Below are 18,521 nucleotides of genomic sequence, written 5' to 3'. Positions count from 1 at the left end.
CAAACCTTCCTATAGCCACACACCCAGGGCACCACTTGAATAGTCTTTAGGCAATTGGCTCAGTTCAAAAGGTCCAAATCAATTGTCTTAGTCAGCACCCGCCTCAGGTGGGAGAGTTCAAAGGTCTCCCGTAACTGGATTGCAGGGGTCTGGTGACAACTCAGATGTGACTTGCTCTGGTGCTCCGTGAAGTCAGGAGGACCCACCCAGCAAATAGATTAGTCTGGGAAAGTTGATGCCTCCTTCCCCACCTTGCACCTCTGTCACACCCAGTCACTGATAGCTGCACAGGGCTGTCACCCAGTTGTCTCCAGTGAGCAGATACTCCAGAGGTTTGCACCTGCCTGAATGACAAGAAAATCTGTATCTGCTCAGCCAGGCCATTGCTCTCTGCCTCTATCCAGCAGGGGGCAGTGAGGTCTGACAATCTCTGGCACTTGATGGAGGCTGGGTGGTGTTCACTCAGTTCCAGCCCCTCCTCTGATTGATGTTACTGGCAGAACAGAACAACTTTGTGGGAGTTTGTTTCTGTCCCTGCTAAATTCCTCTGTAGAAGAGGAGCTAATTTGAATTCCCAGAACCTGTGCCTCAGGCCCTGTCTTTACTCCTGCAGGTTTGTATTTGCAGCACAGTTAGCTGTCAGCTGTAGCCTCCTGCCTTTTTTTGTCTATAGGCTGATGATCCCCTGAGGGCCAGGTGTGTCTTAGGCTCAGTAAAGTAGTCCTCTGGGTCAGCCCTGCCCTGGGAATTTCCAGCTCTGTGCGTGCATTTTCTAGTCTCTGCGCTCTACCCAGGCCGATACTGCCTCAGGCAAACCCTTTACTCACGGATCCTGTGTTTCAGTCCCAAGTCTGTTCTGTGGTGATTACCATCTGATAAGATGCCCGGCCTCCTCTGGTTTCCCATGGAGACAGGGGGTGTGGCTTTGGGATATCTGGGGGTGGACCTTATTGTTGCCAAGAACGGCTGCTGCTCTGTGCCTCGGGGCACTGCCGTTCTGGCATGATACCCTCTCAGCCGACTGTCGTCTCCTCACTCCCGTGTCAAAGAATCAGCACTTACCAGCTGCAGTCCAGGCCCTGTCCATGCCCCTCGAGAAATCACCCAAGAATCTGGACAGGCCTCCAGACCTCAGAGTGAGAGTGGAAGGAAGTTCTGGGAGCTCAGAATTGCAGGTCAAAACATCATACTCATTGAAACCAAATGGGCAAATAAACAGATAAAAAGGCTACCAGACATACAAGCCCATAGATGCACAAACAATCAGAAACACATAGACATACAGACAACAACAATGACAACAACAACAAAAAGCAACTATAATAAAAATGATAATTGTAAAATAATTGAAAAAAAAGGTAAGAATCATACAAACAAAAGGAGCAAACAAAATAACCTAAAAATCTGATGTAAGAACTCTCAGAAACCATAAGGAGGGAAGAAGTGCAATAGAGAAAGAAGAGAAAACAAAAAGTGGTGCTCATAAAAATGTTAAAAAAGGAGAAAGAAAAAATTAAAAATAGAAAAAATAAAAATAAAAAAGTATATATATATAAAAAGATAAAAATTAACAATAGCTTTTCCAAGAAAATAGTGAGGAAAGAAAAATAAAAGTCAGCAACCACAAAAGTATTATTCTTGTATATATGTAGAAATATACATCTATATGTATGATGTAGGGATCGACTTTCGTAGGAATATATTTGTAATGCAATATACTTTCTGGACACCAGGTGGCGCTGTGAGCGGTTCCCAGGCTTATACCTGATTCACATTTTATACTGTTAGCACGGTAACCACCCTACCTGGCCGGTTGCCATTTTGGGGTTTCTGTAAAAGTTTATTATCTAATTATTGTGTAACCTCAGCTGCTCTGTTCCAGACAGCACTCCTATCCGACCTCCCAACTCAGTGCACGAGTCCACGCTTCACAAATCTTCCCACTCTGCTTCCTGCAAGCTGGCGACTGCAATTAGCTGTGGGGGAGGGTGCTGGCTGCTGCCGGCTTTAGCTGCTGCCAGCCCCGCAGCTGCAGTGCACGGACACCTTATACTCAGTTTTTGTGGCTCAGAGTCTCACTTTTGAATCTGGACTTTTGAGTCCAGCCACCTGCAAGTTCGCCGCACAGTGTGAACTGCCAGCCCACTCCAATATTCCCCACAGGAATGGTCTGGTCTATTTAATTACTCCTGTTGTTCTGGGGGAAGGTGTCCGCCATTTTGGATAATTCAAAATGTCTGTTTCCCAGGCGGGATCCCTTCCCTTCAATTTTCTATCGGGTTGCTTAGCTCCTTGTGGTTCTGACTGGCTCCCCTTTCGGGTGCCACACTTGGCTCAGGAATAAATTTTCATCAATTGGATTTTGCTAGGAATCGCAGCCTGCTGTCCTCTGTGAGGGAGGGGCCCGCTGGCCAGCATGGCCAGGCAGGAAAAATCTCTACAACAGAGTCCGTTGTTTTAAATTACACCTCATATACAGCAATCTGCCAATTTGCTGCGCATCTCCAGCTGTCTGTGCACACCAATAACCCACATGGGGAAAAGGTCCAGACCCCCCTTCCTCTCACCTGATGACTTGGGAGAGGTGGGTTACACATCCGTCCCATCCACCATCATCTCGGGTTCTCTCCTTTTTCTGTTTGTTTTGTGTCTGCCTGCCTGGGGACTGTGACAATACTGTGGAATTCATTTTGTCTTTAAGCTGTAGTCTTTTGCTCTTTGATTATTATTAACAGGAGCTGTATGTGGAGGGGCTGGTATGTTTAGACAGTTGTTACATGTGCAAAAAAAATTTTTTTGAGACAGTCTCAAGCTGTTGCCCTAGGTAGAGTGCCATGGTGTCACAGCTCACAGCAACCTCCAACTCTTGGGCTTAAGCGATTCTCTTGCCTCAGCCTCCCAAGTAGCTGGGACTACAGGTGCCTGCCACATGCCTGACTATTTTTTGGTTGTAGTTGTCACTGTTGTTTGGCAGGCCTGGGCTGTATTCGAACCTGCCAACTCTGGTATATGTGGCTGGCACCTTAGCTGCTTGAGCTACAGGCTCCAAGCCACATGTGCAAAATTCAAATCAAGAGGCTGGGAGAGATCAAACCGTCTGTTGTTTCATGGTATACTCCTAGTACAAACTCCCTAGAAAAACATTGCAGCTATGAGAAGCTGGTAGCCAGCACTTACAGAGACTTGGGACTTGGCATTGAGAGGACCCACCTGATAGGGAGAAATCAGGGTGGGACACTGACCACCCTGACTCGCTGTGACACCTTCCGACTCAAGTTCTGTTTTTTCTTTTTTCTGTTTTTTGTTACCCCAGGCTAGAGTGCCAGTGGCCTCAGCCTAGCATACAATGAAATTTCACCCTGAAATATGACTCTTTGATAAAAAGAATAGTTTGAATTAAAGGCCATTCATGATCAGGAAGCATTGGAAGAGGTCTTTCCTATATTTACAAAACACTTGGGTAACCCTAGGGAATCAAAAGGGGCTCTGACTTCCTTTCTGAGTGTTAGTAGCCCTGGCCCCAAATCATTTAAAACACAATACCTGTCTCTCAAGTGAATGTACAAGTCAATCTGTTTCCCTCCATCTATACAACTCCCCCTCCCAGCAACCATTGCTGCACCTATACTTTCCATAGTCTCACCCGTCCCTTCTAAAAGGCATCTATAAAGGTCTCTGACCATCACTGAGACACTGGGTAATCATTCTTGTGGTTCCCCCCCATGCGCATGGTATTTGGAAACAAACATTTTTCTTATTAATCTTCTGTAATTGTCAATTGATCTTTCAGCGATTCAACCAAGGGAAAAAGGCAGGTTTCATCATGATCCTTACAACAGTAACCTCAACCCCCTGGTTCAAGCAATCATCCTGGTTCAGACTCCCATGGTCATACCTGCAATCCTAGCACTCTGGGAGGTTGAGGCAGGAGGATGGCTTGAGCTCAGGAGTTCAAGTAGTCCCAAGTAGCTGGGACTACAGGTGCCCACCACAACACCCTGCTAATTTTCCTTTTTTAAGTACAGATAGGGTCTCGCTCAGGCTGGTCTCAAACTCCTAAGCTCAAGTGATCCTCCCTCCTGGGTCTCCCACAGTGCTGGGATTATAGGCATGAGCCATCGCACCTGGCATTAAGTTCTGTTTTCTTAGAACAAATCTAGCCCAGCTTTCACATGCTTGAAGACAGTGTCTTATCCTCCCTCTTGGCTGCACCCTGGTCTTCTGTAGGTTAAATTTTGTTTCCACAGCACTCATATGACATGGTTTAAAGTCTAGGAATCAGTATTCCAGATTGAAAATTTGACCCCTGAATGGGGAGAAGAGGGTGTGGGGAAGGAGGGTGTAACACACTTTCTTCATCTACAAACCAGGGATGTAGTATTTACCCTCTTGGTATTGTGAGGAGGATGTGAAAACATGAATGATGCTTACGAAGGGGCACAGTGCCTGGCACAAGACTGTCCCTCAGAACATGGTGTCTGGTGTTAGAATTCTCTTTAAGAAAGTCATTGGTAATCAGTCATGGTGGCTGCTGGCCTGGGTTCGCAGTGGTTCGGGTTCATTATTGGCTTACCAAAAGAAGGCCAGATGCCCAGGTGCCTCTAGGGATCTACATTGGTTCTCTGAACCACCGATACCTCCAGGAAATGCTGTACCTCCCCTGAGGTGTTGTTGGATTGGAGGAGATAAAATGTAAAGGGGCCAGCATAGAGCAGCTCAGTGCATGCTTAGGAAGGCTATCATTTTCCCACCAGGGTCCTCCTGCTGCCTTACTCCCATTCTTTGCTTGCTTTGTTTATTCTTATTCCTCAGATTCCAGTTCAAATATCACCTTCTTAAGGAGAACTTCTGTGATCTCCCTTATCTGAAAAAGATTCCTTCCTGTGACTCCTATGACCATTTGACTGTGATTATGTGTTTGTATTACACACGTTTATTATGCCTTCCTCGCCAGACTGCTGAGGTGCATGGTGGCAGAGACTTTGCTTTCTGCAGTGTACCTAGGGCCTAGCGTGCAACACAGTCAGTATATATTAACTGAATGGGTCATGATCACCGTCACTGTGATAGAGGAAGCTACAGCAGGACTGAAATGAGTTTTCCACCACTAGAATTTTTAAACAGAGCATACCCATCCATATACGGCTTTAAGCAAACTTCCACATGCCAGACCCTATGGTTCTGTGACCACAGACAGGACTGAAATGATGTCCATGAAATGGGTGTTCAATGCTCAGCACAGTACCTCTTATAAATAGAATTCTAAAATTCGGCCAGGCATGGTGACTTATACCTGCAATCCTAGCACTCTGGGAGGCCAGGACAGGAAGATGGCTTGAGCTCAGAAGTTCAAGACTAGCCTTAGCAAAATCAGACCCTGTGTGTACTAAAAAATGGAAAAACTAGCTGGGCATCATGATGGGCACCAATAGTTCCAGCTACTCGGGAGGCAGGAGGATCACTCGAACCCAGCAATTAAGTTGCTGTGAGCTATGCTGATACCATGACACTCTAGCTTAGGCAACACGGTGAGACTCGGTCTCAAAAAGAAAAAGAAAACATGAAATTCTGTTCTCATGCCCAAGTCTCCTCCTAGCACCACACTCTCTCTGAGTTTTATACCAATCCTGTCCCATCTATCCACCAGGTGGTTAGCCTTTCCTATTAGAAATGGCTAATGTTTGGGCTTGGTGCCTGTAGCTTGGTGAGTAGGGCACCAGCCACATACACTGTGGCTGGCAGGTTCTAGCCCGGCCCTGGCCAGCTAAACAATGAGAACTGCAACCAAAAAATGTCTGGGAATTGTGGTGGGCACCTGTAGTCACAGCTACTGGGGAGGCTGAGGCAAAAGAATCCCTTAAGCCCAAGAGTTTGAAGTTGCTGTGAGCTGTGAAGCCACGGCACTGTACCGAGGGTGACATAGTGAGAATCTGTCTCAAAAACAACAACAACAACAACAACAACCCAATGGCTAATGTTTGCTCAGCTCTTACTGTGCTGATGCTTGACTTTGTAGTATCCTCTGAATCATTGCAGTCACCCTTTGAGATGAATCATGAGTTCTCCCATTCGCAGATAATAGCCACAGGCTGTGACCATGGATCTTGGAGAGACAGTGAGCAGGAAGGCAGGAGAAAGCAAGGCAAATATTGGCCACAAGTGAAGTGAAGTATAGGAGTTGAGGATGGGAGCTGAGGTGGTCCCATAAACCAGTGACTGGGATAAAACCAAATGAAGCTGGTCCAAAAGGCAGAAGTTGGCTTGGCACCCATAGCCCAGTGTTTACGGTGCAGGCCACAAGCACTGGGGCTGGTGGGTTCGAACCCAGCCTGGGTCTGCTAAAGAAACAAATCAACAAAAAAAATAGCTGGTTGTAGGGCGGCGCCTGTGGCTCAAGGAGTAGGGTGCCGGTCCCATATGCCAGAGGTGGCGGGTTCAAACCCAGCCTCGGCCAAAAAAAAAAAAAAAAAAATAGCTGGTTGTTGTGGCAGGTGCCTGTAGTCCCAGCTACTAGGGTGGCTAAGGCAAGAGAATTTCTTGAGCCCAAGAGTTAGAGGTTGCTGTGAGCACTATGCCGAGGGTGACATAGTGAGACTCTGCCTCAAAAAAAAAAAAAAGCAGAAGTTAACCAATCTGTGGTCCAAGCGGGTCAGGAGCCGAGCCATTCCCAGGGACCACCTGCAGTGGACATTGTGACACCCTACTTCAGTGCCATTTGACGTGGAGATCTTGGCAGTTTTCTGCTGGGCACCCTCCTACGATGGATCAACATGGCAGGTCCCACCCAAAGCTTGCAGGGAAAATGGAGGTAGGGGACACCTGCTGTGCAGATGGCCGGAAGAGGAGATTAACAGAGTCTGCAGGTTACCTGGCCTGAGAGCAGGACTCAGTGGGAAGGCATCTGCAGACACAAAACACATTTTTAAAGGTATCTTCACCAGGGCTGTTCTTTGAAAACAGGACAGAAGACATCTCAAAATGTCAAGAGAGGGTTTCTGCCAAGGCAACAGAATGCTAAGGACTGCAAGTAGAGATTCTCATTACAAAAAAAGGTGCTAAATGGTGACATCGGGTTTAATTATACCTGAGATATTTCTGACTCAGTGTGTGGGTAGGAGGCCCCGCCTGTCCCTCTATTGGGGTTATTATCTCAAGGGTCTCCAGCTTAATTTTTCCCACCAGGGGGCTCCTTAGCCAATTTTCTAATCTCCTGACTCCCTGTGGGTGGCAGTTTCTGGCAAAGTATGAAAACACTAACAAAAGATACCCCATGAGTCTTGACTATTAGCAATCAAATTCCTGGCCACTGCTAATCATCAGGTTTAATCACACGTTAACCATTTGCCAGGATGCTGGGGGAGTGGGGGACCAAGCTCCTGGGGCCGAGCGTGGAACACAGTATATTTGTGTTAGAGAAACACATACACGGAAAGCATTTTTTTGTACTGAACGTGGGAGTTGCTCGCAGAAAGGGGGCAGCCCGCCCTAACATGACCTCTGGCGATGGATTTGCTCTTCTGTCTAAGCTGCTAACGTTTCTTTAATGCCGTATTTGATAGGCACCATCTCTCAACCTCCATTTGCTTTGCATGCATCTTCTGAATAATTTATAATCAAATATTTATCAGCGCTTCTGGAGGTCATCGGAAATTCTATCAGTGGAGTTGTTTTCTCTGGCCATCAGTTCAACCATCAGTGCTGAGCTTTTAGGAGCAAATAAAGGCCGTGTTTTCTCTACTCGATCTCTCCAGTGGCTTCCCACTCAGCCAAAAACCCAGTGGCCTTCTCATGGCACCTAAAGCCCTGCATGATCCGGCCTCTGGCCATCTCTGATTTGTCCTAACAGTGCCTTTTGCTCGCTCCCTTCCTGCCATACTGGCCTCCCTGCTGTTTCTGTCAGAGGTCCTCAAACTTTTTAAACAGGGGGCCAGTTCACTGTCCCTCAGACCACTGGAGGGCCGGAATATAGTTTAAAAAAAAAAAAAACAAAAAAAAAACTATGAACAAATTCCTATGCACACTACACATATCTTATTTTGAAGTAAAAAAACAAAATGGGAACAAATAACAAATACAATGACACCGCTTCATGTGGCCCACAGGTCGTAGTTTGAGGACCCCTGCTTAGTTGTCTGTTGCTAGATAGTGTTTACTACGAATGTAACACCTCCAAAGAGTACCTGCTTATTATCTCACAGTTTTGTAGGCTGAAAGTATGGGCAGATTTTCTGCGTAGGTCCAATGGGGCTAAAATTAAGGTGTCAGCTGGATTGAGTTTTTATCTGGAGGCTTGAGGGTAGGGTGGAGGAAAAGTCCACTACCGCATTCACTCAAGTTTTTGGAAGAATTCAGTTCCTTATGGTCGTAGAACTGAGGCACCTGAGTCACTGCTGGCTTTCAGCTGAAGGCTGTACACAGGGCCTGGAGGCCACCCACATTTCTTAACACATGGTGTCTCCATCTTTAAGCCAGCAAGGGTGCATTGGAGCCTTTCATGCTTTGAAATCTCTTGGACTTCCCCTTCTCCTGCCAACCAGAGAAAATCTGCTTTTAAAAGACTGAAGGGATTAGGTTAGGCCCAACTGGATAATATTTCTAACTAAAGGTCTTAATCTATAATCTTAATGACAGCTTAAAAATTCCTTTAATGTACATACTCCTGGGAGTAATCCCAGGTGGGAGGAGATCAAATGGCCCCTCTTAGAATTTTGCCTCCTGTACTGTTTCTCCAACATGCTGCCCTCTGTCCTGCCTCAGGACCTTTGCACTTGCTGTTCCTTCTGTTTGGAACTCCCTGCCTCACAGCCCCATGGTTGGCTGTCTGACTTCCTCCAGCTCTCTGCTTTCTAAGATCACCATTCATAAAGAAGAGCCCTTGTACCTCTATCCTCCTTAATTCTGCTTTTCTTCTTCACACCTCCCAGCACAACTGACATATCTATTTGCATGTTTATTTATAATCTCTCTTCACTGAAGACAGGACTTTGCCTGCTTTATTCATGGCTGTATCCTCAGCAACTAAAATACCTCCTGGCACATGGCAGATGCTCTGCACATATAAATAAATGAATGCCTAAACGAGTCTTTAGCTTTCTCAACCTGTCTCCTACTCTTCCTTATCTCTCTCCCTCTAAGATTAGAATTTCCATAAGATGACTATTATAAATGTTGTTCTTTCTCTCTCTGAATATATGCATGAGCAATAGAAACAGCCCGAAACCTCTCTTTTTCCACCTGATCTAAATAAGCCCGGCGTTGGAAGACATGTTTCTTCTCTGCTAACTGGCCTTCTTGATCTGACACACTTGCCTCTTCTTTGCCTTGCGTGTCCCTGGTGCATGTCCCTTACGCACTCCCAACAGCATGCCTCGGTTCAGGATTGGAAAGGCCCTACAGATGTTTCATTGTAGCATCCTGTTTGATGAAAGACTTGTCTAAAAGTGCAACATCCTCTGTTTCCAAGAATAGTCCTTACTGAGACCACCTTCACCCTGCCCAAGGTTCCTTGATCAGTACAGTTCCTAGGAAGATCTTTACCTGTTTTGTGTCTCCCCTCTCCGCAATCCATATGTTTAAGCTCTAACCCCCACTGTGACGGTACTTGGAGAAACAGCTTTTAGAAAGTAATTAAAGTTAAAGTAGTTCATAAAGTGGACTCTGATCTTGGGATCCTCATAGGAAGAGACCCCAGAAAGCTCTCTGCCTGATGCACACAGTGAGGGAAGGCCGTGTGAGCGAGCTCACAGTGAGGAGCAGAGGGACTCGCCAGATGCTGGCCCTGCTGGCACATTGATCTTGGACTTCTAGCTTCAAGAACTGTGAGGAAATAGATGCCCATTGTTTAGGCCACCCAGGCTGTGGCATTTTGTTTTAGCGGCCTGAGCAGACCAAGGCAGAAATTGTATTAATCTGCTTGTGCTGCCACTTCTTCCAAAGACACCAGTCCAGCTGGATCAGAGCCGACCCTCAAAACTTCATTTAACCTTTATTTGCCTCCTTTAAGGCCCCATCTCCAAATATAGTTGCATTGTGGGTTTGGGCTTCAAGTATGAATTTGGCTGGGAGCATGGAGGCAAAATTCAGTTCATAATGAGAGAACGTGTGGTGAGAATAAGATGGAGTGTGGGTGTGGTGGTGGGCACCAGTAGTCTCAGCCACTCGGGAGAATGAGGCGAGAGGTTGGCTTGAGCCCAGGAGTTTGAGATTGCTGTGAGCTGTGATGTCACAGCACTCTACTCAGGGTGACAAAGTGAGACTGGGTCTAAAAAAAAAAGAAAAAGAAAAAGAAAAAAAGAAGATACTGTGCTGTGAACTTCTTTTGAAAATAATTTAATTAATGATCTTTGAAAATACGGGTGATCACATGCGGCTCTGTGAGGCTAGACACACACCCACCTGGTGTGTAGGCTCTGTGAGGCTAGATGCACACCCGCCTGGTGTGTAAGCTCTGTGAGGCTAGACACACACCTGCCTGGTGTGTAAGTTCTGTGAGGCTAGGCACACACCTGCCTGGTGTGTAAGCTCTGTGAGGCTAGATGCTCACCTGCCTGGTGTGCCGGCTCTGTGAGGCTAGACACACACCCGCCTGGTGTGCAGGCTCTGTGAGGCTAGACACATACCCTCCTGGTGTGTAAGCTCTGTGAGGCTAGACACACACCCACCTGGTGTGCAGGCTCTGTGAGGCTAGACACATACCCGCCTGGTGTGTAAGCTCTGTGAGGCTAGACACACACCCGCCTGGTGTTTAGGCTCTGTGAGGCTAGACGCTCACCCACCAGGTGTGTAAGCTCTGTGAGGCTAGACACTCCAGCTCTGTGAGGCTAGACGCACACCTGCCTGGTGTGTAAGCTCTGTGAGGCTAGACACAAACCCGCCTGGTGTGTAAGCTCTGTGAGGCTAGACACACACCCGCCTGGTGTGTAAGCTCTGTGAGGCTAGACACACACCCACCTGGTGTGTAAGCTCTGTGGGCCTAGACACATACCTGCCTGGTGTGCCAGCTCTGTGAGGCTAGACACACACCTGCCTGGTGTGCAAGCTCTGTAAGGCTAGACACTCACCCGCCTGGTGTGTAAGCTCAGTGAGGCCAGACACACACCTGCCTGGTGTGCCGGCTCTGTGGGTTTAGACACACACCCGCCTGGTGTGTAAGCTCTGTGGGGCTAGACACACACCTGCCTGGTGTGTAAGCTCTGTGAGGCTAGACGCTCACCTGCCTAGTGTGCAGGCTCTGTGAGGCTAGACGCTCACCTGCCTGGTGTGTAAGCTCTGTGAGGCTGGACACACACCCGCCTGGTGTGCCAGCTCTGTGAGGCTAGACGCACACCCGCCTGGGGTGCCAGCTCTGTGGGCTAGATGCTCACCCACCTGGTGTGTAAGCTCTGTGAGGCTAGATGCTCACCCGCCTGGTGTGCTGGCTCTGTGGGGCTAGACACACACCCGCCTGGTGTGTAAGCTCTGTGAGGCTAGATGCTCACCCGCCTGGTGTGTAAGCTCTGTGAGGCTAGATGCTCACCCGCCTGGTGTGCAGGCTCTGTGAGACTAGACACCCACCCACCAGGTGTGTAAGCTCTGTGGGCCTCTACACACACACACCCGGTGTGCCAGCTCTGTGGGCCTAGACACACACCTGCCTGGTGGTCTGGCTCTGTGGGCCTAGACACACACCTGCCTGGTGTGTAAGCTCTGTGGGGCTAGACACACACCTGCCTTGCTCATTGTTGTATTCTCAGAGCCTGGGGCATAAGATGTGATCAATGAATCAATGTTTGTGGAATGAACAGACGCCTGCTATTTGAAAGCTGTGCAATCAGCTGGGTGCTGTGGCTCATACCCATAATCCTAGCACTCTGGGAGGCCGAGGCAGGTGAGTTGCCTGAGCTCAGGAGTTTGAGACCAGCCTGAGCCAGAAGGAGACCCTGTCTCTACTAAAAATAGAAAAAGTAGTCAGGTTTTGTGGCAGATGCCTGTAGTCCTAGCTACTCGGGAGGCTAAGGCACTTCAGCCCAAGAGTTTGAGGTTGATGCCATAGCACTCAACCCCAGGGCGACAGACTGAGACTCTTGTCTCAAAAAAAAAAAAAAAAAAAAGAAAAAATCTGTGCAACTCATGTAGCACTTAATAACATTGGATTTTACTGTCGTCTTTTCATGTACGAACATTTTTCTGTAATATCTGCATAGACTGTGTCTTCAAATAATTTCCTTAAAGCCAGAGACTTTATCTGTGTATTTGTTTTCTAGGGCTGCTGTAACAAATTGCCACCAGCTTAGAGGCTTAAAACAATGGAAATTCACCACCTCACAGTCTTGTAGGACAGAAGTCTGAAATCAAAATGTGGACAGGGCCACCGTCCCTCAGAAGGCCCGAGGCTTCTTCTAGCCTCTGGTAGCTCTTTGACTTGAAATAGCAAAACTCCACTCTGTGCCTCCGTCTTCAGATGGGCCAACCCATGACTTTCTCCTTTTCTTTCCTCCTATCTTCTCTTCTGTCTCTTATAAAAGGATACATGCCATTGGATTGGCAGCCACCTGGTTAATCCAGGATGATCTCATCCCGAGATGTTTAACATCTGCGAAGACAGTTTTCCAAGTAAGAACATCTATGAGTTCCAGGTGGACGTTTTTTGAGGGACACTATTAAATCCACTACAATATTATATACTAATTTCTATTACTTTATTAGCAAAACATTGAGGTTGTGATACATGGTTCTATCCTGGGCACTCTATGGGGAGAAATGCTAATCAAGCAAGTAGAATCCTTGGCTCTAGAAGAAGAAGGCAGGCAGGTGACTATCATATTTTATGTAACCTTTTGGTGGCTGGAAGCATTTGTTTAAACCTCCACGCTCTTGGTGCCACATTAAGACTATACCAGATTGAATTTATAGTTTTTAAAGCATTGCAGTTCATGACAGAGAGGTAAATGACATGGATGTTACACGTTTGAAGGTAATCTTTGCTCTCAAAGTCCTCGGTGGCGGCCTGCAGATTGGCACTTTAATCTAGTAAGTATTTAGCTCAGCCACAGGCTCTCTGATTTTTGCATCCTAAAATCTGACACTGTAGGCTGCTAATCATGCATTGATCCACTCTGAACCCACTGTTTCCTCATTGTTTCTAAATTTGATTAATCTCCCTGCCTGCATTTGCCCTCCTGGTGGCCAAGCATTAAATGCTACAAATTACACCCACCAGTGAGTATCAGGCAGCAGAGGAAATTTCTTTTCTAACAATTCAGAGCTGGAAAGAAACTTCTGGAATGAGCTACTGGATCATATTACAAAGGCAGTGCCTCCTTGGAGGTGAGGTGGAATGAGGAGGAGGTTATTGCTCCTTGGGCTTCTGGGAGAAAACATGGTGTGATGGGCGAGCCCATTTCAACAGGAATGAAGGAATATCCTACATTTGTAGGAAGTGCTGGCTGCCTGTGTTGAAAGTAACCATGGGTAGTACAGGAGGGAGGCTAACTGGTCATGAAAACCCATAGACTAGAATCTATGACCATTTTAAGAGGGGAATTGCTTAACTGTATTCTAGGAATTCTAGGTAAATTGTTTATACACTTAGACGTGCCTCAAATGAACTTGGTAATATGAGTTAAAATATAGATGCTGAGGCCCTTCCCTCCTTCCCTCAAGAGGTCAGATAAGTAGGCCAGGGATAGATATTACTATATATTTATGTTTTTAATTTTTAAAATTTTTTGAATTAAGTCCTTAGGGAGAAGACCATATATATAATAGGACTTATATATAAGTCTCATTAAGGACTTCTCCCTTTCTCTTTTTTTTTTTTTTTTTTTTTTTTTACAGAGCCTCAAGCTGTCACCCTGGGTAGTAGAGTGTCATGGCATCACAACTCACAGCAACCTCCAATCCAGGGCCCAAGAGATTCTCTTGCCTCAGCCTCCCAAGTAGCTGGGACTACAGGCACCTGCCACAACACCCGGCTATTTTTTGGTTGTAGTTGTCATTGCTGTTTGACAGACCTGGGCTGGATTCAAACCCGTCAGCTCTGGTGTATGTGGCTGGGGCCTTAGCCGTTTGAGCTACAGGTGCCGAGCTGACCATTTATATTTTGAATAAGTTCCTCAGTTGACTCTGATATGCAGTGCCTGGTTTGAGACCGTCTATCTTTTTTGAACAAAAATATGAAGTAAAAGGAAGTGTTTCAATGCTCAAGTTCATAGTCTAGTTGGGGAGACAAAGAAAATGGTAAAAAGGAAGTGGAATTTGGACACAAAATATAAATATATATAACCAGCTTTCTCTGGAAAGTAATTCATGCAGGCTGGGGTTAGAAAAGGCTTTGCTGAGGAAGTGAAACTTCAGCTGGGCCCAGGAGGGTGGATACCCAGGCTGTGGGGTTCTGTGGACATTAGGCTAGTCACTGTGCAAACACGTTCATGGGGAAAGGCCGTGGGAACAAATTGCCTTGTTTCTAGTCACAGCTGTTCCAACACTTACTGGTTATGTGACCCTTGGGTAGGTCAACTCACTTTCTACATCTGTTAAATGGAAACAAAAGTTCTTTATTGTTATTATTATTATCGTTATCATTTGAAATTCATTGAGGGTGCAAAGAATTAGGGTATACTGATTGCATTCGTTAGATAAAGTCCCCCCCCTTTTTTTTTTTAAAGAAAAGAGAGTGGAGGAAGTTTTTTTTTTTTTTTGAGAGAGTCTCACTTTGTCAACTTTGGTAGAGTACTTTAGCACGTCATAGCTCACAGTGACCTCCAACTCTTGGGCTCAAGTGATTCTCTTGTGTAAATTCCCTCTTTATAATTGTGTTCTGCTCCCCAGAGGTGTGCCATCCACTGTGACCCCCTCAACTCCCTCCCTTCTCCCTGCTCCCTCATCCCCCTACTCCCCACCATGTATTAGCTCATCTATTGCCTTCATATCAGAATTGAGTACATTGGATTCTTGGTTCTCCATTCTTGTGATGCTTTACTAAGAAGAATGTGCTCCACCTCCATCCAGGTTAATACAAAAGATGTAAAGTTTCCATCTCTTTTAATAGCTGAATAGCATTCCATGGTATACATATATCACAGCTTGTTAATCCATTCCTGGGTTAGTGCGCATTTAGGCTGTTTCCACATTTTGGCGATTGTAAATTGAGCTCTGATAAACAGTCTAGTGCAAATGTCCTTATAATAAATTTATTTTTTTTCTTCTGGGTAGATACCCAGTAATGAGATTGCAGGATCAAATGGGAGGTCTAATTTGAATTCTTTGAGGATTCTCCAAACTTCCTTCCAGAAAGGTTGTATTAGTTTTCAGTCCCACCAGCAATGTAAAAGTGTTCTTCTCCACATCCACCCCAGTATCTGTAGCTTTGAGATTGTGATGTGGGCCATTCTCACAGAGGTTAGGTGGTATCTCAGGGTAGTTTTGATTTGCATTTCTCTGATGATTAGGGATGATGGCCATTTTTTCATGTTTGTTAGCTATTTGTCTGTCTTCTTTAGAGAAGGTTCTATTCATATCTCTTGGCTCCTTTTTTGTTGCTTAATTTGGGTTCTCTGTAGATCCTGGTTATCAAGCTTTTGTCTGATTCATAATATGCAAATATCTTTTCCCATTCTGATGGTTGTCTATTTGCTTTGGTTATTTTCTCCTTAGATGTATAGAAGCTATTCTGTTTAATTAAGTCCCATGTTTATTTTTGTTGTTGCAATTGCTACTGGAATCTTCTTCATAAAGTCTTTCCTCAGGCCAATATCTTCAAGTGCTTTATCCACACTTTCTTCAATGATTTTTATTGTTTCATCCCTTAGATTTAAGTCTTTTATTCATTTTGAATCAATTTTTGTAAGTGGTGAAAGGTGGGGATCCAGTTTCAGTCTTTTACATGTGGTTATCCAGTTCTTGTAGTGCCATTTATTGAATAGGGATTCTTTTCCCCAGTGTATGCTCTTGTTTTGTTTATCAAAGATCAGGTGGCTATAAGATGTTAGTTTCATCTCATGGTTTTCTATTAGGTTCCAGATATCTATGTCTCTATTTTTGTGCCAATACCATGCTATTTTGATTACTATGGCCTTGTAATATAGCCTAAAGTTTGGTAGGGTAAAGCCTCTGGCTTTGTTTTCATTACTAAGATTTGTCTTGGCTTTTTTCTGGTTCCATACAAAACAAAGAATTATTTTTTTCCAATTTATGAAAGTATGATGTTGGTATTTTAATGGGAATTTCATTGAATCGGTAGATTGCTTTGGGAACTATAGACATTTTCACAATGTTGATTCTTCCTAGCCATGAGCATGGTATGTTCTTCCATTTGTTAATATCTTCTGCTATTTTTTCATTAGGATTTCATAATTTTCTTTCTTTTTTTTTTGAGACAGAGTCACTTTGTCACCCTTGGTAGAATACCATGGTGTCACAGCTCACAGCAACCTCCAGCTCTTGGGCTTAGGTGATTCTCTTGCTTCAGCCTCCTGAGTAGCTGGGACTACAGGTGCCTGCCACAAAGCCCAGCTATTTTTTTGTTGCAGTTTGCCAAGGCTGGGTTTGAACCCACCACCCTTGGTATATTGGGCCGGCACCCTACTCACTGAGCCACAGGCACTGCCCAAGATTTCATAATTTTCTTTATAGAGGTCCTTCACCTCTTTTGTTAGGTATATTCCTAGGTATTTCATTTTTTTTTTTAAGCTATTAGGAAGGGAGTTGTGTCCTTGATTAGCTTCTCAACTTGGCATATACAAAGGCTACTGATTTGTGGACATGGATTTTATAGGCTGAGACATTACTATATTTTTTGATTACCCCCAGGAACCCTGTGGTTGAGTCTTTGGGGTTCTGTAAGTATATGATCATATCATTGGCAAAGAGTGAGAGTTTGATCTCTTCTGCCCCCATTTGGATGCCCTCTATTTCCTTCTCTTGCCTGATTGCATTGGCTAGAACTTCCAGAACTATGTTGAATAGTAGTGGAAATAGAGGACAACCTTGTCGGGTTCTAGTTCTAACTGGAAAAGCTTTCAGTTTGACTCCATTCAGTATAATGTTAGCTGTGGGTTTGTTACACATGACTTTGATCAGTTTAAGAAATGTGCCACTTATGCTTATATTTTTAAGTGTTCTAATTAGAAAACAGTACTGAATTTTTTTCCTCTCCATCTATTGAGAGGATCATGTGGTCTTTGTTTTTGTTTCTGTTGATGTGGTGACTTACATTTATGGACTTGCATATGTTAAACCAGCCTTGCATCCCTGGAATGAAACCTACTTGATTATGATGTATGACTTTTTTGATGATAAACTGTATTGGCTAGGATTTTGTTGAGAATTTTTGCATCTATATTCATTAGTGAAATTGGTCTGAAGGTCTCTTTTTTAGTTGGGTCTTTTCGTGGTTTTGGTATCAGAGTGATGTTTGCTTCATAGAACATTTCTTCCTTCTCAATTTTTGAAATAATTTCTGCAGTATGGGCATAAGCTCTTCTTTGCAGGTTTGATGGAATTCTGGTGTGAAGCTATCTGGACCAGGGCATTTTTTTTTGTTGGAAGATTTTTTATTATTTCTATGATCTCAGTGCTTGAAATTGGTTTATTCAAGAGATCTATTCTATTTCTTCTTGGTTAAGTCTAGGGATAGGATGTCATTCTAGGTATTCATCCATTTCCTCCACATTGTCAAATTTCTGGCATAAAGTTTCTTGTAGTACTCACAGATAATCTCTTGTATCTCTGTGGCATTTGTTGTTATTTCTCCTTTATCATTTCTGATTGAGGTTATTAGAGATTTTACTTTTCTGTTTCTAGTTAATCTGGCCAAAGGTTTATCAATTTTATTTATTTTTTTTTAAAAAAACTCAACTTTTTGTTTGTTAATTTTCTGAATGATTCTCTTGTTTTCAATTTTATTCATCTCTGATTTAATTTTGGTTGTTGCCGCACCCCCGGCATCAAGCCGTGGCGGGATGGCTCTGTCCGCGTTGTAAAAACTGTGGTAAGGCGGTGAGTGCTCCCCGGAGCGTTGCCCCCGGTCCCCCTGGCCTGCGACAGCAGCGCATAAGTTGCCTAGCATGCCTTTTAGTGAACGTAAGAATTCATGAGGTGCGGCATAAAGGCCTGAATAACCTTTACCCTGAAACCTGTTTGAAACTTGTTTGTTGAGTTGAATGGTTAATTGTTGCTTGAATGTCCTCAGAAACTAAGAATAAACATAATGACTTACTAATCCATGACTTCATCTATACAATGGAGACTAAATGTCTCCAAGGGAACACGTTCCCACCATAAAGGTCAGTTAATTGAAACAATGTATCAAGAGAATGCAGGGATGATAAGTTAAGATGTTCCTACCAGATACCCGCTCCCTCCGGTCTCTTATCTCTACCTTATGTCCCTTTGAAACTGTTTCTTTGAAATAAGTTTTCTATGAAATTGCTTTCTCTATAATTTTGTCACTATACACTTAAAACATATACATAATTCACTATCAATTCACTAACAACATAAAAATCATAATCAAATATAAAAATATAAAAATACAAAATGTG

Source organism: Nycticebus coucang, chromosome 8, assembly GCF_027406575.1.
Source record: "Nycticebus coucang isolate mNycCou1 chromosome 8, mNycCou1.pri, whole genome shotgun sequence".
NCBI lineage: Eukaryota > Metazoa > Chordata > Mammalia > Primates > Lorisidae > Nycticebus > Nycticebus coucang.
Note: the sequence above shows the minus strand (reverse complement) of the source record.